Below are 27,984 nucleotides of genomic sequence, written 5' to 3'. Positions count from 1 at the left end.
TTGACCATTTCACATTTTAGCTTGATAGTATTTGTAATCTAATAGGAACCATATGATGACTTCATAGTTTATAAACTCGAAAACTCTACTCAAAAGTGGGTCTAGTTGAGTCACCTCGAACAAGTAACTTGTGACTGGATAAAATCTCAAGCACATATATCCTACACTATACAGCAAGATATCATTTTCTCCTGTTCTTTCTTTCTCTTTAAGTTTACTATTCTATCCTAAGGAAGTCACTATGTTTTTCTTTCTTTCTCTTCCCAACTACCTCTAGAAACTTGCTGCTGTAACCTTCACTCATTTACAGAAGAAAACCACCTCAGACCAAAACCCTCCAGTCTCCCTCATGTCTCTACTGGATAAAAACTCGAGCACGTTATACCTATTGAAACACAAAGAAGGGCACACCATTATCAAAGTATGAGTCACCTCAAACACGAGGAATGATAAATTGAAGGGTGCCCTTGCAAAAAACAAGCTACTAGGGTGCCCCATTGGACCAACTCACCAAATTTAATGGCACTAAAAGAAAAGTTAAAATTAAAGGAATAATAAATTCACTTTATTGAGATGGTTCAATGGGGGGACCCTTGTTGCTGGTTTTTTTGCAAAAAGAATGATAAAATGAAAGACACCCTTGTAAAAAACCAGCTACAGGGCCACCCCTTTTTACCATCTCAGCAAAGTGAATTTATTATTCCATCCTCAGAAGTCATTTATCAAACAGAGACAAACTCTGAATGTATCATTTTCAATTTAAATATTGGGGATTTGCTAGCCAATTTTGGAAAAAAACAACTCATGGCTCACTTTTTCACTTTTTCAGTTGTTCTCTCCTAAAAAACTTACAAATACAAGCTTAGATAAAAGAAATAAGTGTTACCAACAAAAAGCTTAGAGAAATACTATGAAACTAGTGATGCTCAAAGAAATGTAAAACACCATCCAATCAAACGTGTGGAAATAAAACTGCAGGCATGTCTTAACAGTGTGAAAATGCCCTGACCGCCACCAATCATTATCACACCTGAAAATGAAGGGATAGAACAACTACGAAAGGAAGACATGAACAAACAATACTCGTGCATGGGCAGTAACAAAATCATCCCATAGACACCAACCATTAATTGGGAAACCAATCAAACAGGAAAAAAGAAGAGTCCATTATGTAATGAACCACTATTAAGTATTAACATAGTGCAAGCTCACCACACTAACACTCACTGCTTAACTGTTTTTTTTTTTTTTTTTTTTTGAAAGATAACACTCATTGCTTAACTTAAAAGAGCCATTTCACATTTTTAAACCTAAAACAAATGGCATGGTTAACCGAAACACTAAAAAATTCCATAGGAACCTCCATTGCATAATCCCACCAAGCCCCATAAGCACACTCACCAAATACGAAAAACCCCACTAAAAAAAGGGCACAACATCCTTTGATAAAAACCCATCTTCCAACTGAACACATCTTGTAAAATCACAGCCCTCAATAAATCTATCACCAAAACAATAGGAACCTAATAGGAAAACAATACAGCAAGTACCCATTTTCAAGAAATGCATCAGTAAGGGCAAAAATCACCTGTGTAATCATTAGAACCGGTGCCTTCGGGCCAAATTTGTAAGGATGAAATGGCAGAAGCCAGAAGATCGTAGAAAGGAAGACACGAACGCTAAAAATTAAGACAACGACGCATCGAGAGGAGAACCGCATCGGTACCCATTTCCAAAAACGCATCAGTAAGGGTTGACTGAGAGAGAGAGAGAGAGAGGGAGGGGGAGGGGGGGGGGGGGGGGGGGGTGCATCCCTTTGTGAAAACCAGTAGAGGGAGGGAAAGAGATTGAGAGAGAGAGAGGGCATACCTTTGTGAAAACCAACTGTGAGTCTAAAACTCAAATCGGTTTGAAACTCACAATCAGTTCTCAAAATCCAAAAAAAAAAAAAAAAACAAGGGCCTTCAACCTTCTACTCCTAATCGGTTTTCAAAATTCAAACAAAAATCGGGCTAAGAGAGGGATATTGAGAATGAGATAGAGAGATTGAGATAGACAGAGGGGATACCTTTGGCAGGAGAATGAACGAAATAGCCCAAATTCCGGTCTTTCCAGAAAACTTCCGAGTTCCAACCTTGAGATGGAGATCAAGAGACCTAGAGAGGGAGGGAGAGATGGAGTCGCAGAAATCGTGATAGAAACCGAAAAAACAAGGTTTTGTAAACGAAACCCTAAAAATAGCATAGTTGAGATTTTGAAAACCAGGATTTGCTTTTGGACTTAAAAGGGTATAACAATCAGAGTTTTTATATGGTGGCCGACCGTCCAAATTGCAAGGGCATTGATTTTTTATCTGCTCAAACCACCTTTTTTTACTAGAAAAGCAGATCAAAAATCAAATGGGCCCTTGTAATTTGGACGGTCGACCACCATATAAATTCTCTAACAATCAACAGAATAACATCCCCCCCCCCCCCCCCACCACCTTTTCTCTTCACGAAAAAAAAAAAATTTTTGAAGGGGGCCAAAGAGTAATTATGGGCATATAAAAGCTGTATTAAAAAAATTTCAAGATTTTTCCAGAGGGAGCCCTGCCTCCACCTTCAACCTTTGCACTAAGTCTACCGGTCACAATTAACATTATCTAAATGACTATTTATGACCTTTGATGTCAAATTTTCGTTTACTAAGACTATGTAGGATCATTAATCCTTTTACATGAACCAAAAAAAAAAAGGAAACACACAAGCTTGTAGTTACATGCTATCCCTCATACAACAGCCAGCCGAGAAAGGCAGAAGTCCCTAGCAAATTCGTACACACACATGCTTCATTCAGCTGAAATAAGCGTTGTTTACTTACTAAACTGTTGAGCTCAGTCGTTTATTTTCCTTTTCAGATAGGAATGATCCTTGATTGTGCAATGTCATGGGATACTGAGTAGTGTGAGGATTAGATGATTTTATAATAGACTTCGTTCAATAAGTCTTTATGAAACTTAGTATATCTAGCCATGCAATGTAAAACATATTTATTTATTTATTTCAAAGATGACTAGTTTCATTAATATTTTTTTATTTTTTTAAAGGTAACGAATTTTATTTGAAATAAAGGGCAAGATGTCCCACAAGTTGAAACAGTACAGAGTGCATGGGCACCAAATGGCCCCAAAATCATACTGAATTACATCGCATTCTCATCCGCAGAAGGGTATACTACCCTTGGCTCCGTTAAGAAAACTCCCGCCTTAGCCGAAGCATCTGCGTTTGAGTTTGCAGATCGGTGCTTGTGGTTAAGCAGCGGTTTTAAAACCCGAATCAAATCTCTGATTTCGTCTATAATCTGATATAGACGCCATGGACCGCCACATCTCCCTTGTACCCATGCGATGACATTGCTAGAATCGCCCTCGATCATCAGCGGCCCAAGATTGTTCATTGCAAACCACTTTAATCCAAATAGGAGGCCCTTCGCTTCAGCTTCATTTGCGTCGCAAATCCCCGCCGAACTCGCATACGTCATATGGTTCTACCATCCGGGTCTCTGATTATCCCGCCAAAGCCCGCCAATCCCGGATTGCCTAACGAACTACCGTCGAAATTAAGCTTTAGCCACCCGCAGGGGGGAGGGGACCACATAGGTTTGATACAAGAATTACTTTTTTTTTCCGACATCACCTATCTAAAGATGATGCTAACCGGATAGGGAAGTCCACCCTTAGCCTTTATCCAAGCAATCAGTGAAAGTTTTACTTCTAACGCGATATGATAGAATCCCTACTTTTGTTTAGGAAGATTTGGTTGTTCCTCTCCCTCCATAAGTGCCACAATACAGCTATAGGGATTGCCTTCCATAAAGATTGACCCAGACAACCATTAAGACTACCATGCCAATTCAGCACTATATCGCATATGCTTCCTTGGAACACCCAACAGCATCCGAACGATCTCATGATGGCCATCCACAATCTATAAGCATACGGGCACCAAATAAATAGATGATCGATGCATTCCTCCGCCTTATTGCATAAGACGCACCTACTCGCCATCTGGATTCCCCTTCTTTTCAATCTTTCACAAGTGTTAATACAACCAAATACCACGGTCCACGCAAATGCAGCAACTCTAGGAGGGACTGTTGTGAGCCATACACGTGCCTTCTTAGATTGATTGTCACTGCCTTCGTTCATCGTTTTAAAAAAGGAGCGAACCGAGAATACCCCATCAGCATCAGGGATCCATATCCACACGTCCTCGCGGAAAGGAGATAAGTAACATTTTGACAAGGTGCTCAGTAAGCTTTCGAAATGGACGATTTCATCATCTTTTAAATTCCGACGCATTCTAATATCCCAGAATATTTTAGAGGAGCCAGTACCACGCACCACATAATCAGCAATTGCCGCATTTGGATTAACGGTCAATCGGAACAAATTCGGATATTCCTCCAATAGAAGACGCTCCCCACACCATAGATCACACCAGAATCTAACCTTGATGCCGATACCCACTTTAAATCTGACGTTTCTGTGGAATTGATCCCGCGAAGAGGTGATAGATTTCCAAGTTCCTGAGCCCTTCCCCGCCACCGCACTGTTACAGTTCCATTCTCCCCAACTACAACCGTATTTTTCTTTTATTAATTGGTGCCATAGCGCTTTCTTCTCCACCCCAAATCTCTACAGCCATTTACCGAGTAGGGCTATATTACGACACATAATCTTTCCAATGCCCAGCCCCCCATTCCGACGAGCTCTACATACCTTTTCCCATTTCAATAAGTGCTTCAATCTATTTCCCTGCTCCGTTCCTTCCCAAAGAAAATCTCTCTGAAGCTTTTCAATTCTTCTAGCAATCTTAACCGGAATTCTGAAGATAAACATAAAGTATACCGACATGTTGCTTAGGGCTGCCTTGATGAGGGTGATTCTTCCCCCAAAGGATAAATATTGTTTTTTCCAAGTGCTAAGCTTTTTCTCCACCCTTTCCACAACAGAATCCCACAACGATGCTTTTGGAATACCGAGACCCAGGGGCAGCCCCAGGTATTTAATAGGTAAATCAACATGCAAACAACCCATCACTGAGGCATATTCATTAATACGACCCGGGTCCATATTGATACCTGCCACAGTACTTTTTTTGAAGTTGATCTTCAATCCCGATATAATCTCGAACCACCAAAAAATTCTTCTGATATTAACTATCTGCTCATGTCCATCCTCCAATAATAAGATGGTGTCATCAGCAAATTGAAGATGAGATATTGAGGAGACATTTGTGCATGGTTTGAGGCCCTTGATATAGCCCTTCAATTCAGCACAAGATATGAGGAGGCTTAACGCTTCAGTGATCATGATGAATAAGTACGGTGATAACGGGTCTCCCTGTCTCAAACCACGAGAGCTTTGGAAAAACCCCGCCGGAGATCCATTAATTAGTATAGAGAAAGCTGCCGACGAGATGCACCCCTTCATCCACATACGCCATCGCTCCCCAAAGCATTCGGGACCAGTAGTCCCATCCTGCGATACAAAATATCAGTTTGTACAGGGCTGGGCATACTCAGACCCAGTATAAAGTGGAGAAAACATGAATCAAACATTCCATCCCTCAAGTCTACTACATATGATTCTGGAACTATCCCTGACTCTATAATGCCCCTAACACATCCCTCTAATCCCTCATCATAATCTTCTTAAGAGCAACAATATGAAGGTCTCCCTCCCCGAAAAGCCTCAACTAGCGAAAGACTAGAACTGCTCTCGATACGCATAGGGTTTAGGATTCCATATCAGCCACCTTAGCCCATGCAACACATTCCTTACAGCTATCTTTCTTTTTCCGAACCTGTAAACCTGGTACCAACATCATACGCTCCACCCCCAAACTAAATACCCAGATTTATGTCGCCCACCCCTTCCAACTCCTCTTTAATGTTTATATCAGACATAATTTTCATGATTAAGTACATTTCCTAAGAACTCAAGTAGATAGATCCACAACTTACGGTTTAGCCAAATTTGGGAACTCTACTCAACAATGCAGGCTACATAGGGCATTAGATCGTAACACTGTCTCAAAATTTCCTCTAACACTTCACAATTTTAGGTTCTATTTTCATCCGCCTTTTCTCTATCTACTTTATCCTCTGCAACCCTGGATTGCGATCCAAGATACAATTCTCTGGTCTTGTCTAAATCCTCTTGATAAGAAATCCCCAGGACATCTCTCATAGCTAAAATATTGTTAAAGCCTTCCAACTCTAGGTGGTCAAGTTCATCAGAAACTGGCGATAACAAAGTACCCTTACCCTTAACCTGGTTACCGCCATCATTTAGCTATTGCATTCGTTGAGTGTCTTCCATTGCTGAGAAGCCTCGCTCCCCATCCTAGCCCGAAGCAAGAGAGTTATGAATATATTTTCCAAACATGAGCTCGCCGATTGCTTTTCCACCTCCGACAAGCGCCTTCTAGTTTGGCTCTCTTTTTCTAGGATCTTATTAAAAATAGGCAAATTACGGAGGGGGTATGAAGCTCCTCCTCACTATTCAGAGTAGTCTGGGAGGTAGACAGCCTCGAGTTTCGAGCACCTCCTACAATTTCTTTCCTCCATTGTTTCTTAAGGGGGGAAATCAAAATCTCAGCCAGTGTAGGCGATTCCTTCCTTGCCAACTTCTCGTTATATTTAAGATCTTTTAGAAGTTTTAAATCTTCAATTACCAAGGAAGTTACCCCAAAGGTTACTTTGCTTGTATCTTCAAGATGGTCACTGTTGGACATACTTGGAGCAGGCGACGCTTGAAAGGTTCGAAGATGGTGTTGACTATCGAAATCACGTTTCTTCCTTCTGATTTCCTTTCTTCTATATAGACATTTAATTTTTCTATTGAGTACTGATAATCCTCCACGTGTCGCCAAGAGGCAAGTATCCTTCCTAAGGCCTTTTTTAGTTTTACCTTTACCCTAGCGTGTGCTTTTCACATCATCACTTTTCCCATCCGAAAGAAACCTATTTTTTAATTTTAAGACCTTTAAATCCTTTGCCGACTGTATGCCAAAAGTATCGATAGCCTCTTTTCTACCCACCTTCCTTTTAGTGCCACGGCGGTGTACCAAAACTGATTTTCTTATAGATGGCAGACTCGTAGGACCCCTAACCCTAGCCTCTCTACTTTCTAACGAGACAAGAGCAACCACAGAGGGGACAAGTGGGTAAGTGGGGAATTCAAAATTTGAAATGGGGACCACCAACGGCTCCGATTCACATCCGGTAGCCTCTGCCACCTTTTCCGATAGAGGATTTGCCGCCGGTGAGCCTATATCAACAGGATTATGAACAGATTCCTCAAAAAGAGGCAAATTGTCTTTACTACTGTCCTCTCCCACCACCGACAACGCCAGAGAATTCATACCGTCCTCAGATACCACCTTAACTCCCACCGAATAAATGTTAGAATCTACCCTTAAGTTAATAGACTAAGGGATAGATTTCCACAAAGAGGATATAACCCAGACAGAAGCAAAAGCCAAACAGTGCGAATGATTCCCAAAAAGCTGGGTTTCTAGAACCTGACCCAGATGTGATCCCAAAATCTCCACCGTAGTAGCAGACCGGGCATGAAGTGGAATATCATAAAACCTCAATCGAACCGTTCTAGCACCTGTATTGTAAGCAGGGAACTAGGGCTAGAGAGAAGAAAGATAGCCCCCAAAAGCCTCACCTCCTCAACAAAGGATAGAGGTGGCCTGAAATTCGGAATCGAACCGGAATAAAATATCCACGGTATTAATGGCAAAGGGCTTATCCAACTCTGGCAGGCCCCAGGAGTGTTTAGCCCAAGCCCAAACATCTTCTAAAAGCCAAGAACCAGATTTTAAGGCTCCAATAAGACAGCTCTTTAGGTTTTTCTTCAAATCGTCCACTACAGAGTCTGGTATATCCAAACATTGATAGTCAGCACACGTTGCAACTTGGATCTTTTTAGGTCTCCACACTAAATTAGAATTTTCTCTGAGTTGAGATTCTGAGCACTTCCTGCACAGGATGCGAGAACCAAAATTTCTGTAATTGCATTTTGAGCACACCCAATCACTTTCATTTGATAATGGTCTTTGATTTGATTCAACTGCTCTATGACCAGGAGCTCTCCTAGCTCCAAATTCCAACCTTCTCCCCCTAGTGTCCCAATCTTCCAAACTCCCCAGAGAGCCAGCATGCAAATGCCGTGGGGGCCAATGGGACCAAAAAGGTCTTTCTGCCACAACTCCTTGCTCAAGAGAAAAAAGAAATCTTCTGCAACAGTGGTTAAAAATCCCGAGGGATTCAAAAACTTCGAGGGTAGAGTAGCCTCCATCCAAGCAAGACAAGTAAGAGTCTGAAAGCCGCTCAAGGTTTGTACCACAGACACTGAGAAAATCCGTCGATTGAGAGCCTCCCGGGGGAATGATCCGGCGACTTCTAAAGACGTCTCTGATAGTCATTTTCCGGCCCAAATCATCCTAGTTTTGACTCCAAATAATGTAAAACATATTTATGATTCATAGTTTTATTGAAAATTAAAAACTAGCGGGCTTATTTATTCGATTTCCGAAATTTTAGATTGAAGGTAAATTCTAGAGATCAATAAATGACGTAATTTGTAGAATTGGAAGTAAGTGAAAATCGTACTCAAGTTTAGCCTAGCATGCTTATAGCATTTATTCACATGGGATGCGGTGTTCTCATGTGCCTATTCCGTGTTCTCGAGTTAGGGTGTGACATCCTTTTTAGATATTGTACTGGCCCAGTGAGAAATTGTAGTCTCTTTAAACTTGGGCTGGCCCGAAATAGGCCATAGAGGTAATGGCACTTTTTGCAAATTAACTCCTAGAATAGATACATTATCATCTTGTGATCCATCATCTTTAGTGAGAAAACATAATCCTGTTTTCAATGACCCATTATAATAAAATACAATAATGGCAGAAATCAGTCACTGCAGTGACTTACATCTAGGACTTATCTGAATTCACCCACTATAAAAGAAAATAAACAGCATTAAAAAAAGGTTATCGAAGAGTACAACAAAGAGACTTGTAAACTTAAAATGACAAGATGTAATCCACTAACCTCTCTAATGACTCTTGGGAAGAACCTCCTTTCTGTATAGAACTGTCTGCATTTTCCTTCAGAACCTTAATCCTCTCCCTCATCTCCTTCCCTTCCTTCTCTACCATTAACCTTCTTATTGCCCTCTCTATCTCCCCTCTTTCCAACCCATTCTCCAGGTCAACTCCTACCCTCCAAACATGACACACATACCTAGTATTCACCCTTTGGTCTCCAAGGAAAGGCCAACAAAGCATTGGGACCCCTTCACATATGCTCTCTAATGTAGAATTCCAACCACAGTGGGTCCAGAACCCTCCCACTGCAGGGTGAGCCAGTACTTCTTGCTGGGGTGCCCATTTCACCACCCAACCTCTCCCCCTTGTCTTCTCTTCGAACCCCGGGAAATTCGGCCCAGTCCAAGCCGTGGACCGAACCCGGTCGAATCACCCATAAGAAAGGCTGGTCACTGTTGGCTAAGCCCCATGCTGTCTCCACCAAGTCTTGTTTCTCCATGGCTGCTAAGCTTCCAAAGCTCACATAGATAACTGAACCAGGCACTTGATTATCTAGCAACGCGATGCAACTGTGGTCTTGTGTTAAGAGGGTGTTGGAGGAGCCAGGTGAGTATTTATGGAGAGGACCTACAGGGAAAGTTGGAACTGAAAAATCTTGCTGAATTTTTGTTAATGTAGTTTGCTCAAGGCAGTCTAAGGAGTTCATAATCAGTCCCGAAGATGCCTTCGTTTCACTGACCATGTGACCTATCAAATCATCGAAGTCACTGGGTTTCTTTGTGCCGACCGTCGGAAGGTCCTTGACTCTGAGAGGCGGAAGATCAGACACTGGGTCCGTCAATCTAGTATCTGATGAGAAAATTATTGAATTTTTAATTGAAGACAAAAAATTTGATGAAAATATCTCTTAATTTCTGAAAGAAGGCAAATCTAATGAAGATTAAGAACTGACCAATCTTAAAAAGTACATCTTTGGATTTTATATTAAAGTCAAGACTCAATATGCAAGCATATGCCTGCGTGTTTATGTGATGAGTAGTGCAGGAAATAGAAATAGTAGCCTGAAATATTTTCTCCTTTTGCCTGGGTAAGAAGAAAATTATTATTAAGAGATTGGACTAATAATTCAGAGATTGAAAGTTTGAGATCAATCTTCTGGGGGAGCCCAGCATAGATGGGTCATGCCTTGAAAATGGCATCATCTCATTAGACAATTCTCACTCCCTTATCAAAGGAGATTTTCCCACAAAATGTGACTACCAAGAATTCTCTTTTCTTTCATTTTCTTGTGTGGGAAACAATTAATCTAGAATAGGATGGAAATGCAAACAAAGAAATTAAACGCTAAGTGCGTTTTTGGCAACCTTGGAAAAAAATCATAGAATATTTATTTACGCAAGGGGAGAGAAGAGTAGAGAAGGGTGGTGAGAGAGAGATTTGAGAGGGCTGTGGGTGAAGAGAGCATGTGATGGGTGATGCAAGTGAAGCTACCAAGAACATGCAGCATGATACAATTCCCTATTTTCAACTTCTATTTTTGTCATCCACTTTATAGCTTTTTTTTTTTAGGCATCAAATCATGTTCGTTTGGCTTGATATTGTGTCCTTAGAAACGGTTTTCGATTACCTATCTAATGAGCCCAATATCACGCGATTTGGATGGAATTTGATGAAGTAATTAACAATTTATGGACGTGCTACATATCTATTACAGGTAAGGGTGTTAATTTTGGCTCGAGCTCGGCTCGAATCCTTAACGAGCCGAGCCGAGCCGGCTTGCTAGGCTCGTTAAGCTTAACGAGCCGAGCCCGAATTAGGCCAGGCTCGGCTCGGCTCGGCTCGTTAAGGCTCGTTAAGAAAAACAGTCATATATATAAATATAATACAGTAGCAGCTGAGGCATAATCATGACTTTTTTCAGTAATTGTCATAACTTCGTACCGTTTGGTTGTATTTTTTTGGTAATTGTCATAATTTCCTACCCTTTTTTGGGAATTTTTCATTTAAAACTATATACATTCAGATATTTTACTTTTTCGTAATGATGACTTTTTTTTTATTATTTCGCTTTTGCTAGCAATCTTTGCTACCCACCTTGGCATGTGCGAATCTCGCACCCTTGATAATCCAAACCGTGATAATCCACTGTGATAATCCAAACCGTGATAATCCAAACCGTCCATTTGATACGTATATTCCAAAATATAACCCAAGCTCGATAGGCTCGCGAGCCTAGCCGAGCCTGGCCAAGCTCGGCTCAGCTCGGCTCTTTTACACCCCTAATTACAGGATCTCTATTTTGAGATTATTTTAGTGATATTTCTAACTTTTATTTGTGTCGCTTTAGATGGAAGATTGAGATTAATTGTTTAGGTAAGTTAGCATTTAGGGATTCTATTTTTCAGGTTTTGGCCATCTATATAATGTAATGACCAAGGTTGATAGAGCGGGAATCGTGAAGTTGACGGAGAATGACCGAAGAGTCGCCGAGGAGTCGCGAGGGAATCGCCGGGGAATTGTCGGGGAATCGCTGGGGAGTTAGGCATCGCCAGGGAATCTCAGGGGAATCGCCTGAAAATCACGTTTCACATAACATTAAACCGCGGTTCCCAAAAGTAGGAATCGGGTTTCCGGGAATCATAAACCGCGATTCCCACTGGGAATCGATCCAAACCGGGATTCCCAGTTTTTGGGGATTCAAGAAGATTCCCGTTTCGGATTTGACAACCTGGGAATCTAGGTTCCCCACTCCCAGGGAAGAATCCTGCTTCCTTGGTAATGACAATGGGGAAGGAAAATAAAGATTTGAATATAGTCAATTTTTGTAACATCAATTGTGAAGAGTCATAGCTCTTCACATGAATGAAGGAGCATGGCTCCTCTCATGCGTCATATTCGAGTCTTTATCCAAAATCATGGTATGAGTTTTTCAAACCCCCACGGGTTACTTTAGTCGCTCCTTGTGCGATCTCCATCTTGTGTTGTTGTTCGACGGTCCCTGCATCAGTTGGTCTCAGAGCATAGGATTTCTCTGACACATGCATGACGGGATGAAGAAGTCACTGCACCAAACATCGGCCAGCCTAATCTAGAACCAAAGAACGAGCAACTCTAACAAGTGGAAACTTTCACGCAGTTAGCACTACTTGAAGCCCGCATCCATTAGCAAAATAGCAATGGATTTGAGAGTCCCTTCAAGAGCCCTTTTCATGGCTAAACATCATGTAAAGGTCACAAAAAGATGAGTAAATAAAGAAAGAAGAGAAGGTCGATGACACGTCGTTGTTATGAAATCTTCCTTGATAAACAATTAAATTTGGAAGATAATGACCTAAACTCAAGGTCGAGTTTTATTCAAGCGAGAGGGAATGATGCAATTGAAGCTAACATGAACATGCAGCATGGAACAATTCCTTATTTTCAACTTCTATTTTTGTCATCTTATTTGTAGATCATCTTTTTATGTATAAAATCGTTGTCCGTTTGGCTTGATTTTGGTATCCTTAGAAAGGTTTTTCGATTACCTATCTAACGAGCCTAAGATCAAGTGATCTGGACGAAGATATGGACAAGTTACGCACGTGCTACATATCTATTATGGGATTTCTATTTTAGGATTATTTTAGTCATATTTCTAACTTTTATTTGTGTTGCTTTATATGGAAGATTGAGATTAATTGGTTAGGTAAGTTAGCATTTAGGGTTTCTATTTTTAGGTTTTGGCCTTTTATATAATGGAGAAATGATATGATGAAAGGCCTTATAAACACGTAGGAAATACGATCCTTGATATTTTATCCAACAGCAGCTCACTTTTTGGTGAGCTTCTGTTGGATCAAATATCAAGGATGGGATAATGGGTACGTGTTTATACAACCCTTCATCATATAATTTCTCTTATATAATGTAATGATAATGATGAAGGAAAAGATAGATTTGAATACAGTTAATTTTTGAAACAACACTTGTGAAGAGAACCATAGCTCTTTCAAGTGGTTGAAGGAGCTTGGCTCCACTCATGCATCATATTGGAGTTTTTCCTCTCATGCATCATATTGGAGTTTTTCTCCAAAACCGTGATATGAGTTTTTCAAATCCTCACGAGATGATTTAGTCACTCGTTGTGTGATCTCCATCTTGTGTTGCTGATCACGGTCCCTGCATCAATGGGGTTCATAAAGAATGAAAGAAAATTCCTGTTGAATTTTGTCTTTCCTATTTTCCATCCGCATCCCATGTTCTCCTCACCACCTCTCTCTCTCTCTCTCTCTCTCTCTCTCTCTCTCTCCTCTTTGCCCCTCTCTTTTTTTTCGAAAAGTTAATCCTCTTTGCCCCTCTCTTACATTGTGTAAACAAACATGCCCTAAAGGGCATTTTGGATGTATGGAAAACAATTTCCATATTTTATTTTACATAAAAATAAATTTCCAACATATGGTAAATTATTTCCCATGAAGTTTTTTTTCTGTTTTCAAGGAAAATTGCAAACCTACTAGAACTGGTGTTTTTCCGCAGAATATTATTTTCCATGAAATTTGTTTCCATTATTTTTCCCCGATGAAAGATTCGTTTTGGTTATCCCTAAAAGGAAATACACTGTGAGTAACAGGTCTAATATTCTGCATGTCTTCTGTCTTATCTGCAAGCCAAACTGGTCCAAACCAACAAAATTCTTGCCACAAAGAAAGTGAGTACATTGACAGGTCTAATGTTCATTACGCGTTTTGTCTTATCTTGATGCCAAACTGGTCCAAAGTGACCATAGTGTTGAAGCAAAGAAAGTGGGTACATTAACCAAGTATGATAACAAATTCTTTTTTTTCTCCCATATATGTTTTAGTGGAGTGCTTCAACAAGAAAGATTAGATGTGGTGGTGGGGGAAGAGAACATGGAAAACAGGGAAAACAAAAATCCTATGTTAGTGAATTTTTTTCTTTGTTTACCATTCTTATCACATGTTCACCTCACTCACAGCCTTCTCTACCCCCCTCGCACCAGCTCTTTCTACCCCCTTCTCACTTTGGGTAAACAAATATTCCTCAAATCTTTTATGGTTGCCAAGCATGCCCTAAAAGTCACGCCAAGCATGCAATCCTAGCATCTAATAATGTGTATTTGTTTCAGTTGAAAGTTAACCACTGCTTGCATATAGACTTTTCTTGTACATTTCACATTATTAGATATTAGAGTGAGATGATTGGGCCATAGAAGATCCAAAGCAAGGCCTATCAAATGGACGGCTAGCTAAATTATGGGTGAGACCCACTATGCCAAAGTAGGCACGCCACATTGGGCCATAGAATGAGGCTGCGCCCTACTAAAGCATTCTTCGACTTCTATAAACAAAAATTTTCCTTTTGACGATCTAAAAGGGAAAAAAGGAAATTTTACTAATTTACAGTTGAACATCTAGCTTAATTGATCAAGGCTTTGTTCTTCAACCTTGAGCTGTGAGGTTCAATCCTAGCACATCGATAAAATAAAAAAACAGAAAAAAATTGCTTAATATTTTTTTTTTTAAGTTTTTATCCCCTTAAAAAAGAGATAAGTATGGGAGAAAAGTTAGTTGGTGGTACAAGCTAAGCATGATAGAAAATAAAAAACAAACAGACAAAGATGATAAGTTTTCTTACCATTACCACTGAGTATCTTTTGACTAGTCTTAAAGACTAGAGTTCTTTTGGTTAGAGCATTAAAATAAGGTTATGCTGTTCGTCTCTTTCGTGACATAAAATGGGTGTAAATGGGCATAAAATTTGTTTTATGCCCATTTTATGTCGAAAGAAACAGAGCCTAAATGGAAGCCATTAACTGTACCATCTTAAGGTTAAGTAATTAAATCATTACCACCATTATTCATAAGCGAGATTAATCCTTCTCAACAAAGGAATAATCATCATTTGCAAGTAGTGATTAATAATTTCAAAAGGGTATCCAAAGATGCCCTTAAACATGACTCTAAAAAAACACTACAGACTAAAAAAGAGATTTCACTAATCGCTCGAAGCACCAATAATCTGGCTGACCGTTTAGCCAAATCTGGGGCTTCTAGTGTTCTCTTTTATTAGGGATCTTCTTTTTTCTTTTTCTTTATTTTTTTTTTTTGGTAGGTTAGCTGGGATCGAACCTCAAACCTCAAGGTGGAAGGCCAAAGCCTTTACCATTGAGCTAGAGGCTCAATCCCTATGGGTCTTCTTTACTTCAGACGTGCACCTGTAATCTTTAGCTTAATAGTAATTCAAATTATGTATACGAGATTGCTACACACCTTTGATGGGAAGGTAACCCTTTTCCCAGAGAAGCGGGAAGTTGGCGTAGGCAATGAAACAAGAGGCAGCGCTCGTTCGTAAGACAATTCTTGGGAGCTTAAAATGGTTTGCAACGGCTTGTGTGAAATGCATGGCTGCATCGAAGATGATACATGCGATCGAATCTTGCTTATTCTCCGATAGAACTCGAGCCAAACAATCTTGAAAAGGGGCTTTGAGGCTGATGTTAAGGGCCACAACAAAGGCTACAGGGTCCTTGGTGGAGGCCTCCTGGCCCTCTTGTATGCCGTCAGAGATGGGTTCAAAGCTGAAGTTGGGATAGTTGGAAGGGTTAGGAGAGTTGAACTGTGTGTGAATTATGGTGATGGAGAAGCCTTTGCAGTGGAGAAGGGTGGCTAGTTGAAGCATAGGGTTTATATGGCCTTGTGATGATGGACATGGGAAAAACACTATGCGACGCCCTTTCTCTTGCAGAACCTGCCTCTCTTCTCCTTCTCTTGCCATTGAATTGGGTTCTGATTATGTAATGGAAATGGGTCAAACTTCCTTTTCAATTCTGCCCAGAGGTTAGAATATATAATGGATCCAGTTGGTAGCATCAAAGATGTAGAAAGGACATTAGTAGGTAATAAATATCATTTCCCGAGTGTCTGTACACGAACATGTGAATAGAAATGGCCCAAAAATTGATGAATAATCATTCAAGTCTCATATTTAAAGACCATCATTTTGATGATATAAAAATTGGGCATCGAAAATTGCAATTCAGCAGAACACATTTTATTGTTTGGAACACAAGAAAAAGGGCACAGATGAATGAATATACTGTATGAAAGAAATTATACTTTATATGAATTTTGTATGATGGGATCCATATATGATTTGTTTTGACAATTTCAGATTACAAATTGATAGAGGCTCTGTTTCTTTCGAAAAAATGAGAGTTAAACTTGTTTTACACCCATTTCACGTCGAAACAGAGCCTAATTGACATTAGTATTTGTAATCTAATAGGAACCATCAGATAACTTCAGAGTTTATAAACTCGGAAAAACTGGACTCGAAGAAAGTGGATCGAGTCGAATCACCTCGAACAAGTAACTTATGACTGGATAAAAAATCAAGCACATTTACCTATTGAAACACAATAAATTTCAGGGGCAGAGCCAGGAATTTACACTTGGCTGCATTGGCCATTGGGGGGGGGGGGGGGGGGGGGGGGGGCATGGCCACTAAACCACCTAAAGCATGCATGTATATGCATGCAATTTAAAAGGAATTTTGCAAGACATGGGGGGCCATGGCCCCCCTCATGCTATATCTGCCTCTGCCCGGATAAATTTCCAACCTGAGAAGTCTTTATCAACAAGGGCACAATATTACATATTAGTCACCTTGAACAAGTACCTCATGACTGGATAAAAACTCGAACACATTTACCTATTAAACAGTCAATTTCACCTATTAAACCGTCAATAGCCAACCTGGGAAGTGTTTACAAGGAGACGCGCACATTTCGAAGTATGAGACTGCATATATCATTTTCTATTTAAATAGCCTTTATTGGCCAGCCAAGCTTTGCAGAAAGCCATTTTACAGCTGACTTTTAGCAGCAAGCAGAATTACAAAGTGGTGGAGAATCGTTGGGATGCCGTCTCATGCATGGAACGAAGAAAACTTTCTCTCGATCGGCACCTCTTTGGAAGTAACTGATAAGGTCGACTCGTCATGTACAATGAACGGATCATGGTTATAAATCCGGCAAACTCTTGATCAAAGCACGCAACGCCAGAAGAAATTTCTATTCCCTTAGCCTCTGTTTGGATGCCAATTGCAAGGGAGCCTTAAGCAATCCCAAAGCAAAATAATGCACTTTTTGTTGTTTGTTTGCCAAATTAGCATCACAATCCATGGAGACTACCAGACAAGAAATATAGCTAATTATTGCTTGTTTGGTGATGTGGCACCCATGAGGTCTCCTTATACCCTCCATGCCTCATTTCTTCAAAATGATAAAATTCTTCAAGTAGAATTTTGCATTTTCACTTTTTCTCTCTCTCTCTCTATCCCTCTCTCTTCTCTTTCTATATATTGGTAATGACACCCCCTCCCATTACTTACGAGATTGGCAACCAAACACTACTTATCACTATTCTACCAGGTAAATCCTTGGTAGATCAAACGTTACAAAATTTTGTCTCCTCCCTATTGACTACTTATACCACTAATCTACATGGTAACCATCTGCATCCAAACAGAGCCTTAAGGGTAGAAAAGGAGACCTTCTGGATCTCGGCTAAGAAGGTGCATTTGGTAGACAGTTCTTGTTTGTTGGAAGTTTAGATCCTGTCGTCAGTCCCTCAGGTGTTGGAGAAAAATTCGCTCAGAGCGAAGGTTGACTAAGAATCGCACGTTAGTGCTAGAAGTGATTCAAATTTTGGATCATCCCCACTATTGTCCCACCACCTTCACTAATCCAAGTTAGTACACACTAACTCCAGTCAACTTGACTGTAACTGAAGCTGCATTTAATGACATTGGATCATCTATCACAGATTCTACGGTCTTAAATGGAGGAAGTTGGATTACGCCAAATCACTGAGGGGAGCCCAAGGTTGCCAGTGCAGGCGCAGAAGCCCATTCCATTGATATGTCTGGTTCATTAGGCCCATACAGAAACCAAGCTCTTGAGCCCAAAGACCTTCTATCCTTTCAACCTATCACTTCCCACTTCACTTCTGGAGTCCTTTCTCCTCAGGGCGAGTCTGATCTTCCCTATGTTATTAGAAATAATAGGGTGGGAGAATGTTTTTCTCCAAACACTTACCCTATAGAGAAATCGTGTGGTGATCTAATTTCTCTGTCGCCAGAGATCCTAAGGGGCATGTTTCATGGGGACATGTTTCTTGGAAACATTCTGGAGAATGGTCGGCTTCTCTTCTCCTTCCTGTTTGCCAGATGAAACGTCCATAGTTATTCCTGTCTCTCGGCTGGGGAAGCCTGAAAGGATCAGCCTTTTTTCGGGAGCATCAAGGAGAAGTCAAGCATCTAGAAAATAATCTCCTCAGACCAATCCTTCTACCGGGACAAGAGAGGGCTCTCATGTAGGATGTTGATATATATAACGAACCGGAACAAAACATCCGTGGAGTTTCCATAAGCACAGTTACAGGTGATTGTTCTTAGCTCTGTTTGGATGCCACATGCAAGGCATCCTGAGGCAATTTCCAACAAAAAAATCAGTTTTCTTCAGCTTTGAGGCAATTTCCAACAAAAAAATCACTTTTCTTGCAACTCGCCTGATGGGAACTCTTCCTTGCAATCCCATCAGGCGAGTTGCAAGAAATTCGTCTTTCGAACACAGTTGCAAGGAAGAGTTCCAGGTATGTGCGCTACTTCCAATTGGTGTGAGTTTGGTTTGTTTCCATCATCTTGAATGTTGCAGGGATGCGGTCGTTTTCTTCTCAAAGGAAAAGAGGCTGCAGAATAGCGTGAAATTTCTCTTGATAAATTAAGGAAGTGTGCTCAGATTTGACTAGATGGTGCATGGAAGCAGTTCGTTCTTGGGGAATCTTAGTTTTGGATTTTTGGAAAAGATCTGGACTTTTTGGGATATTATGGATTGTGGTCGAATTTATAGTATATATAAGTAGCATTTTAGGTTTGTTTATAGGTTCAAAAATGGTAATGTACATATGCGGGTGAAATAGCAGGTGAAACTGGGCCATATAACGTCAAACTTCAAGTGTGCTAGAAGAAAGAAGTAGATACTCCAAAGCTTGAGAGACCATGGTCTTTCGCTTTTGGAGGCACGGTTGCCTGAAAATCCTTTTTCTTGGCTATGTTCAAACGAGTGAGGAGGTGATGATCTGGAATTATAGGGGTCGGATGATTGATTAAAAATAGATGATGGAGGTAAGGATGGGCAGCAGTAGTACTGGATAGATTTCTGGGTGCGATTGGGGAGAATCTATGTTGGTTAAACTGTAGAGTATGATATGCTCATAGAATGTGTAGGATTCAAAGGCCTATATGGCTCTTTTGTTGGTGATTTAGGATATGCCCTGAATTGCCTTAATTGATACTATGTAACGACAGTTGGGACTCCTAGTCCCTAATGTAATTTTCATGGTATCAATGAATATATGCCAACTTTATAAAAAAAAAAGGTCAGTGGTGGATAATATAGTATCAGTAACCCTAGACGAAGTTGGTGATGATCCAAACCCTAACTCCAGTAGGCAGGAATTCAGGGAAACAGGAGGAGAACTGGGCAGGAGGCAGAGTTAAGGGAGGAGGAGATTCAAATGGTGGAAGGGGAATCAAGTCTGTAGAATGGTGATCAACCAGTAGATGGAGAGGTTAGCCATAAAGGTTGGGAAGGTTTGGAGGGGGATCTGAACGAATTAAACATCAATCATCTGCTGGAAACTAGCATAGTGATGGGTCTTACCTATTCCGAACTGGATGAGGACCTGAGGAATTTTTCCCAGAAAGCGGAAGCTAGGGATGGTAATCTCAGTGAGATGAAAGTCCGGTGAAGGGGAGAATTGAAAGATTGAAGAGAATCATCATGAAATCGGTTCACCTTAGATCGACAATGAATTACGAAAGCACATCGATGGGTAAGCATAGAGGAAGAGGTAGAGGCAGACATGGATGAAGTTTAATCCAAGGGGGGGAAGTACGAACAATTGTGCACTAATGAAGATTGTAAGCTGGAATATTTGTGGGTTGAGATCTTCAGAAAAGAAGGCTCATATGAAACAACTAATCCTGAAGTGTAAATCGGATATGATATGTATCCAGGAAACGAAGATGCAAAACTATAAATAGGGCTGTGCTAAGGGAAATTGGATGCAGAGCCAGATGGGACTTTATTTTTCTAGGGGATATAGGATCATCAGGGGGTTTTCTTGTAGGGTGGGATAACTCAACATGATTTAGAAGTAATTACCGGGCTATTATCCAGTTCAGTGGTGGTGAAAGCAAGTGGATAACTCCTTTTGGACTTTTACTGGAGACCGTAGTGAGTTCTTGTCTGAGCTAGAGGGTATCCAAAGGCGGTGGTCCAATCCATGGTGTATTGACGAAGATTTTAATCTGATTAGATATGTGGAGGAAAGGGCAGGAAATAGTAGAACATCATCTACTATGTTGGATTTCTTTGAATTTATCGAAAGGAATGAGCTGGTTGATCTTCCTTTAAGCGGAGCTCAGTACACGTGGTCCAGAAATGCAAGTAGGAACAGGATGGATCGCTTCCTTATTTGTCCGAGATGGATCTCCCTTCATCCTGATGTCTGTCAAAGAGCCTTGCCTCATTCTATATCTTATATATCTGATCATTGCCTTCTGCTGTTGGATCCTCGATTAGAGTCCTGGGGGCCTATCCCATTCCACTTCGAAATTTCTTGGGTTGAAGAGCCTAAAATGCAGGAGAAACTTAGAGCGTGGTGGAAGGAAGCAGTTGTTCATGGGCCGCTTGATCTGGTGATATCTCAAAAACTTTGGTATGTCAAGCAAAAACTCAAAGAATGGAACTGGGAAAACAAAAGGCCAAGGTAAAAAGAAAGGCTTGCATTCTAAACGGCCTGCAAGAAATTAAGAGGGAAGAAGAAGGTATGCCCTCTACGAAAAATGCTTGGGGAGATGGAAACGTTGAAGGAGGAACATAAACAACTAATATTGCAGCAGGAAATTTTTTGGAGACAGTGATCTATATCCAAGTGGCTTAAGGAAGGGGATAAGAATACGGCGTACTTCCATCGCATTGTTAGTGCTAGAAGAAGGGGAATCATATTTCTACTCTTCAAATTGATAGAAAGCTCAATAAGGATAAGGAAGCAATCTCTGGAGAGATAGTCGAATTCTATAAATCCCTTTATTCCGCGGAGGAAGGGATGCACCATAGACCCAATGGAGTTTTTTTCGGTAGAATTGAAGGGGACCGGCTTGTATTGGAAAGGCCATTTGAAGAAGAGAAGGTAAGATTATGTCTCTTTGCTCTCAGTAGAGATCGGGCAGCTGGTCCACACGGATTTTGCATGGCCTTTTTTCAGAGTTGTTGGGAAACAGTGAAGGATGACTTGGGCAAGTTTTTAGAGGCATTTTATGATGGAAGGAAATTAGATAGAAGTCTAGGGGCTACTTTTATTTCCCTAATTCCTAAAGTCCAAGGAGCTGTTAGAGTATCAGAATTTAGACCTATCAGTTTGCTGGGTTGCCTACATAAGTTATAGGCGAAAGTTTTGCCGGAGCAATTAAAGATGGTCATGCCAAAAGTCATATGCAATACCCAATCAGCTCTTATCCAAGAGAGGCAAATTCTAGACAGGGCCTTAATAGCCAACGAAGCGGTGGACTATTTCTTCAAATTTGGCTTAAAAGGGCTTGTGTGCAAATTGGATATGGAGAACGCATATGATTGGGTTGGCTGGAATTACCTTGATTGCTTATTGGGACGAATGAATATCGATGTCCGATAACACTCTTGGATTAGAAGATGGGTGCCCTCAGCATAGTTTTCAATCCTGGTGAATGGTTCTCTAAAAGGCTTTTTTCAATCCTCGAGAGAATGATTGACAAAGAAAAACAGCCAGGTATTATTGAATCTTGATGGGTTTAAAATTAGAGCTCTTGGGACGGACGTATCTCACTTGCAATTTGCAAATGACACTCTTACATTTAGGGAGGCAGATGAAGGAAAAGTGTTGAATATGAAAGCGGTTCCACGATGCTGTGACGTGGTTACAAGGCAAAGAACTAACTTAGGAAAATCTACAATCGTTGGAATACACTTACCTGACAGAGAAACTAAAAGTTTGGCTAGATTTATTGGATGCTCGATTGATCATTTTCAGACAACCTACTTGGGTTTACCGTTGGTTGAAAGAAAACCCAAGAAATAGGCGTGGGATCCAATCATTGAAAGGGTGGATAAAAGGTTAGCTTCTTGGAAGAGGGCTCTAGTCTCTTTGGAAAGCAGGATTACCTTTATCAAATTAGTTCTTCAGAACATTCCTATATATTTCCTTTCAATCTTTAGATGCCCGATCAGTGCAATCAACCAAATAGAGCAGATCAGAGGAATTTCTTATTGGGTGGATCAGATGTTAGATGGAGTGAATTTCGTACGCCGATCAAAGCGAGAGGATTAGGTTTTCGTGGATTGAGAAATATGAATAACGGTCTTTAGGAAAGCGGTTATGAAGGTTTGGGGAAGAGCGATCTCAATTGTGGACCAGGATCATTGAGAGCAAGTATCGTTCCTATCCAGGAGGGTGGATCTCTGATGATAGGTTTAGAAGCAAGGGCTGACTGTTTGGAGGGACATCTTGAAGATTAAATATAAGTTTGAGCAAGGGATCAGATATAGAGTATATAAGGGGGTACGGGATTAAGTTTTCACATGACAAATGGTGCGAGGGGTTAGTCTTCACTGTAGAGCTCCCCAATGTGTTTGCGGTGGCGTCGGAAAAAGAAGCCTTTATCCAAGAAGGTTTCAGTGGGAAGAGGGACGGATCTCCTAGAAAATTAAGTTTAGAAGAAACTTTTTGAAAGCATTGCCCAGCTGCTAAATCTATTGGATTGTGGATATATCAAGAGAACATGCACAGACAAAAGGGTTTTGGATTTGGACCTCGTCCGGGGTATTCACCGTTGAATCCTTCTACCCTCATCTTGATCCTCATCCTCCTTCCTTGCAACATGCTAGAGTGTGGAGCATTCCAGCTCCGCCCAAGTTATGTGCTATTGGGTGGATGACAGTGCAAAATAAGATTCAGATGATAGACCATCTTCAAAATCGCCATATGTTTATTATTGATCATTGTGCCTTATGCATCGAAGCGGGAGAGTAGGTTGATCATATTTTCTTACACTGTAGATTTGCCAGGGAAATATGGTGCCTCGTTCTTGGGAGATTTGGTATATCATGGGTCTTTCCAGAGCGATTGGCAGATCTCCTAGAGTGTTGGATGCTACATCCTTGGAGGAGCAAGGGAAGAATACAATAGAGAGTTGTGTTGTTGGCCTTGATATGGGCTATCTAGAAGGAAAGAAATGATATGGTTTTCAGAGGGATGGTTCAAAGAACAGTTCATTTATTTATAAAAATTATATCGATAACCATTGCTTGGGTTAAGATATTGCCTAGTTTCGGTTTTATTTCCGGCTCTGAAATATGGAGGTGCTAGAAAGAGATGCATCTCAGGAGAGAGTACGGAAGTTCCAGCCCCACAGTGGTTCCCACCTGATCAAGGTTCAATGGAGCTTAACTTTGATGGATCGAGTCTGGGCAATCCAGGCCCTGCAGGAATAGGATGAGTAATGAGAGACTATCAGTGTATGACTAGATGGACATTTTCCAAACCCATTGGGAGTGAGGATTCAAAGGTAGAGATGAGATCAATTTTGCAGGGCATCAGACTAGCTGAGGAAAGGGGTCCAAGAAGATTGATAGTAGAGGGAGATTCACCAAATGTAATCAAGTGGCTACATTGGAGCCGCCCTCATCCTTCGAGGTTTGATTTTATGGTTAATGAGATCCAAGATCGAGTATATGAGTTTCATGTCCGTTTTCATCACGTGCGAAGATCAGCTAAAGCGGATGCTGATAGAATAGCACGAGCGAGGCTGGGCTATGATTCCCTAAGTATCTTTAATTTCCTCCCCCTTGAGGCCGCTGTTATTTCCTCTTTTCTCCTTCATTTGTTGTATATGGCTTTTTCATTGTATCAACATCCTCGGTGGTGCTTTTTCCTCTTTCTTCAATAAATTTTTTCTTACCATTAAAAAAAAATCCATGTTTAGCTAACAACGACTCGATTGTCGCTTTGAGTGTTATGATATTGGTATCAATAACATGTGTGAAACCTAAAAAATATTCAACCACATGCCCACGCAGATCCACATAAAGCAAGAATATAACCACTTGCTCCTTCATTGATATATCATGTGACACATCAACCAAAATAGAGAATAATGCATCCACGAGGTCATTGATAATGACATTAGAAATTTCAACCGCCACGGCATTCACTATTTCCTTCTGTATATCATGTACAATTAACTTAAGATTTCCAGGAGCATTTCGCAATACCACACGATTAATATCTTCATTATGCTCAGAAAGAAACTACAATAATTCCAAAAAATTGCCTTGATTATTAGAATCATCGGATTCATTACAGACTCGAAAAGCTAATCCATGTTGTTGTAAAAACCGATCACTGTCAACCGATGCATTCAAACAAATTTGGTATTCATTTCGATCATGATATGATACATTATTCATAATTGTCCAAATACTTTAACTTTCTTTTATCAAATCCTAACATTTATGTAAGTCTCGGTTACGCACACTATTACGACCCTTGACATGATTTTCTAAGGCTGCGTACATCTAGCCTTCCCCACACCCTGCAATGGTGGGAGCCTCGTGCACTAGGCCGCCCCTTTTTTCAATTTTTAAATCCTTCAATAACAAAAGAATCACCTCCTTCTTGAGCTACAGCATCAGGTCTAAAAAGATAACAATATAATCAAAATGCAACATCTTTTTCTATATTGTACTCTAACCAATTAGCATACTCCTTAAATCAAGCATGGTTGAAATGGCGTGACTTTTTCAAATTGTGTTTGTGAAAAAATATGATCCTTAGGTTTATAAGGGTCCTTCTGCAAATATGCTCTTCAAATTTGATCCCTTTTATTGGGATGATAATCGTAAGACTAAATTCTTAATCTCGGATTTGCAGGAAGATCTGTAACATCAACCTCCACTCGAGCTCTCTTTGAGCAGGATCTTTTTTTTTTTTTGAATGGTTCGCTTTGAGCAGGATTGTGCTAACTTTTCAGAATTGTTGGAGTTTTGTTCAGGGTTCTCCATAATCTCGAAAGCTACATAATTAAAATGAAAATTATTTCCAATTTTTTCAGCTTATACAATTACATCACTATTGAAAGATTTGTCTTTTGACATAAAGATTATTCATTGACAGATATGGAACACAGAAAAAGCTCAGGAATTATGAGAACACAGTGACTTTCCTTTTTCACTTGATTTAAAGTTTACCGTCTTTCTCCTCAAATTGTCACTTAATTGTTCTTGTTGGGCAGGTAACATAAACTTGTGAAATTTCAAGATTATCCTCCTTGTATAAATCATTTTTCCTAGGTTACCTTTTTTTTTTAGTGGTATCCTATTAAGTTCCTATGTTACCTATTTCCTAGGTTACCTATTATTCTCTCTAAATTATCTTCATCTTTATGTAGATTATTTATTTTGTCTCAAATTAAGTATGAAGCTCTCTATGGTTCTCTCGAGAGAACCATATAAGTAAAGCCATTCAAAAAAAAGTATGAAGTTCTCTATGGTTGATTAAGAATTTATGAAGTATAGCCAATCAAAATTGGAATTTTCAACGGTAAAAAGGAAATGAAATGAAATTAGAGAAGTATAACCAATCAAAATATTAGTTATAGAAGTATAATAATCAAAAGGAAACCAAAAGAAAAGGAGAAGTACAAAATTGTCAACAATAAAAAATTACAATTTGAAAAGAAAACTGAAATTAATGGCAAGTTTTTTTCTGAATCTTATCCGAATGAAAGTATTGAATTGATAATATACAACTTGGCTCTCAAATTACAAATTATATACAATTAATTAACAAATTATTTAGTTTACATTACACTAATTGCTTGCATCTTATCTGTTTTCAAATATATAGATATAAAAAGAATAAAAACATTAAAAAAAAGTTTGCTTTTGGGGCCTTACCTGGTAAGGAAGATCAAGCAATTTTGGTCTCACAAAACCTCGAAGATCAGAGGCCCTAAGACATAATCAAGAATAAGAATAAAAAAATAAGAAACATAATCAAAATTAAAGCCAATTACACCCTAGTATTCTACCAAAAAGACTTGAGGTTCTAGTAGAGAGAGATTGAGACGTCGATTGAGAGAGGCCAAGAGAAATTGTGAGAGATTGAGCTGTATGGTGCGTGCTTACATCCCCGTTATCGGTGTGATTTGCTTAGTAAATTATCTACCCCTCTTCATTTTCCTCATCTAAAGGTAGTTAACACTGTCAAATTTAAGTTTCTACCTTTGATTTCAATCTCCTACTCAGTAAATTTTCAAATTTTATATCATACGTGATCTTATGCTTAAGAAGCCTTCTAAACCCATGATTATTTCCAGTCAATTTTCTGCTGCATCTTGTTAATATTTTATGGATACAGTTGTGGACTTTTTCTAGTCACATCTATGTCAACCACAAATAAAGGATAAAGGTCTATCAGGAATAACAGCTCATAGGTTAAGGCTAACATGGTATGAAGGAGTGGTGCCAACAACAAGTAGCTTCTGCACTGAGAAAACTTTTTTGTGTCAATTGAAGATATATAAAAATCAAAAAGATTGACAAACAAGGCCATGTAGCATTATAAGCTTATGACTTACAAAGTTATTGCCAACAGCATCCAAAAATCCATGCGATTGAAGAAATCAACACATTCCTCATAGTAATTGAAATTGCCCATGCCCTAATTATTACTGTGCATCAACCAGAAATGAAAATTACAGTGCATTTCCCAGATTCCCTAATTAAAAGTAAAAAAGGAGAGAGATTGAAAGAGAGAATTTTGGGTATTTACAATCAGACTCTTGCAAAATAAAAACTTAAAGTGATCAAGACCCAGATGACCGGAGAGGGAGAGAGAGATTGAGAGAGAGGTTAAAGATCATACCTCAAAGGAAATCGGAGAACCCTTTTCCAAATAGGAAGGCTGTTGCAAATGAGGCATTTGCCCCATTTTACATGAAATTGGGAAATAAAGGGCGGCGAAGGGCATTTCGGGTAATTAAAACGATTTTATGAAAATTTTCAACATCCTAAGCACGTGCTTAGATAAGCTTATCCATGAAAGGGCCTTCCAAATGAATGTTTGGATCCCCAAAAAATGAAAGGAAAGGGAATGCTCAGTTCTCTCGTAGGGAAAGGAAAGGAGAGGGAAGTGAAGGGAAAGATACTGATGTGGCAGAAAGGAAAGAGAAGGAAAAGAAACCTGACAGAAAACCTGTCAGATGAGCGTTTCGTTGCACAGAAACCTCATAGAAACTACAAAAATATGTGTTTCGTTGCAGGAAAACTCAATAGAAACCTGTTAAATAGAAACTGTGACAAACTGACATGCAGAATGATGCCAACATAGAATCTAGTCTAAAATAAGTGGGTCCAACCCTCTGAAGTCAATCAAAATAAGAAAAACCATGACAAACAGAAGTTGAACAATAACAATGTCAATCAAATTGTCACAAATATAGAGTTGCCAAGATATAAATCAGGCAACCAACATAGACTTGACATAAAATTGTCACAAATATAGAGTTGCCAAGATATAAATCAGGCAACCAACATAGACTTGACACGACATGGAATGGGGTTAGTACTCAAAAAGAAGAAGAACTAGCCTCCGATTAGACAACCAACATCCTCGATTCTAAGTCTATGATCGTTCATCTAACAACAAATGGTTAGTACTCAACAAGAAGAAGAACAAGCCCCAAATTCGCACCAACTGCTGAACATAACAAGCAA

At 39.8% G+C, this 27,984-nt stretch overlaps 1 pseudogene across 1 annotated transcript; it reads right to left on the bottom strand.

The window, feature by feature from the left end:
* Positions 1 to 66: 66 nt before the first annotated feature.
* Positions 67 to 27,233, bottom strand: LOC143880002 (UDP-glycosyltransferase 76B1-like; annotated as a pseudogene). Its single transcript, XR_013251471.1, has 5 exons — positions 27,134 to 27,233; positions 26,164 to 26,218; positions 15,377 to 15,892; positions 9,112 to 9,956; positions 67 to 385 (listed from the first exon to the last, which is right to left on the bottom strand). The product of XR_013251471.1 is annotated as a UDP-glycosyltransferase 76B1-like (transcript).
* Between the last annotated feature and the right edge of the window lie 751 nt (positions 27,234 to 27,984).

The sequence above is a fragment of the Tasmannia lanceolata genome, unplaced genomic scaffold (assembly GCF_043159265.1).
Source record: "Tasmannia lanceolata isolate RefF3 unplaced genomic scaffold, GAP_Taslan_0.1 ptg000006l, whole genome shotgun sequence".
NCBI lineage: Eukaryota > Viridiplantae > Streptophyta > Magnoliopsida > Canellales > Winteraceae > Tasmannia > Tasmannia lanceolata.
Note: the sequence above shows the minus strand (reverse complement) of the source record. Positions and strands in the feature narration are given on the sequence as shown.